Genomic DNA, 1,995 nt, shown 5'->3' on the forward strand with positions numbered 1-1,995 from the left:
TTTTTTTTTGTATGTGTGGGAGTTTACTTTTTTTTCTTAAGAATGAGATAATCTTCTAGAAAAGCAGTTATATTTTAAGTGTAAGCAGTGTATTTTAGGCCTATAGTCTTAGCACAGTCATCAGTCACAACCTTACAGAGACTGCTCCTGCTGCAACCAGAAAATAAAAACAGGTAAGAATTTTTGCAGTGTTTTGTCTTCATTAATTTACCTTTACCTAACAAGGAGTTGTTTTGATGTAATCCAGATACTATATTTAGTATAAAATTTAGAGGTACACACTTCAGAGGTAAAAATTTAGAGGCTACTTTGCAAATAAATGACTTGAATATCACAACTACTGATTGCAAGTTTTATCAATTCATGGCCAAAACTGGACTAAGAGCTCTACACAGTCACTGCAGCTCCACCATTACACACTACACCACGCTACATTCAGGGTTCTTGGGCAAGGGGAAGCCCTCATGGTACTGCTGCCTTGGGAAATGTTATTCAGTTCTTGCAGCATGTAGGTCTGGGTAGCAACACATACTAACAGAAGGAAATATTCCCCAAACCCCTTAGCTCAGAAGACCAGTTTGGCAGCTGTTTCTAAGCTGAGGTCACAGCTGTACCTCCTCCTGCCTTTGCTTGCCAGAACAGCTGTGCTGCAAGCACCACACACCAACAACCTGCATAAGAGAATGTGTCATCTCTGTGTGCTGATTGTTTTCTATTAGAAAGAGTAAGAGCTTCCTGCCACTTCCACTGACAGATTCATCTTCATTTCAATTGATCACAAGAAGCAGCTTCAGTAACTCTATACCATAAACTCTTGGCTTTACTGCACATGCAGAAAAACATCTTTTACAGTGCTAGTGACAAAGCACTGGAACAGGTTGCACAGAGAAGTAGTGGAATCTCCTCTGGAGATATTCAAGACCTCTCTGGACGCTGATCTGTGCCTCTGCAGGAAGCCTGCTTTAGCAGGGGGTCAGGCTAGATGATCTCTAGAAGCCCCTTTCAACCCCTGCAATTCTGTAATTCTGTCATGTTAAGCAACAGTTTATATAATTCATTAATGACAACAAGGATAAAAAGCATGAGATATCCTTCATCCCATAATCTTAATTTTCAAGCAGCAAGTAATACTAGTCTATCCCTAGTTTCACATACATAATTAAATTCTATTAATTTCTCCATCTTTTATTACTCAAATTCTTTAAGCAGAGGCTATAATACCAACTCAATAATTCATCACAACTGATGATAACCTTCACATGAACAAGAGAACAAGACTAACTCAACTCTGTAGTCTGCCACAGAGCCATTTACAGTGTGAAACTATAACCTCATCTTCATGTCAGTGATAAAAGTTACAGCACTGAGTTGTTTTAGCCTTGCCTACACAGAGCAGGAAGGCCCATCTTTAAAGAAAGCTTGAGGCATCTAAACATTACATTTTTACATTAACCAAAAATAGCTCAAAGTAACAAGTTTGCAAATTCAGTGACAAAGAGCACTGTTCTCATATGCTACAAGCATCTTCACATAGCACATTTAATAACCTGAAAACCAATGTTTCTGTATCCAAGTTCTCTCCCATACTGCCCTCTCATAAACTAAAAGGCTCAAAGCTCAGTGCGATGAGCTGCTTCCCAAAATGAGCTCAAAGAGGCTGTTATGGAGTCCACCTTAAAATACCTCTCTGAGTTTTAGAAGAAAGAAGTTAGTGCCAGCATCCATACATTTGTGAGTTTGGCTTTTTTTGTTGGTTTGTTTTTAAATCACAGTGCATGTCTTAACTCCTAGGATTGCTGGGCCACAGAGCTGGATCTGAGTCGAAGATACCCAAAGAAAGGATTAACAAAATCTGAGCGTTAAGGCCACATATAAATGCCTGCAGACACTGGGATGCAAAGAAGGTGACTTAGCACATCCTCACTATCACACTGAGTTGTCTTTGTCAACATGATAGACCACTTAAAATACAAAACAACCCCCCCCCTCTACCCC

Source organism: Meleagris gallopavo, chromosome 4 (assembly GCF_000146605.3).
Source record: "Meleagris gallopavo isolate NT-WF06-2002-E0010 breed Aviagen turkey brand Nicholas breeding stock chromosome 4, Turkey_5.1, whole genome shotgun sequence".
Taxonomy (NCBI): domain Eukaryota; kingdom Metazoa; phylum Chordata; class Aves; order Galliformes; family Phasianidae; genus Meleagris; species Meleagris gallopavo.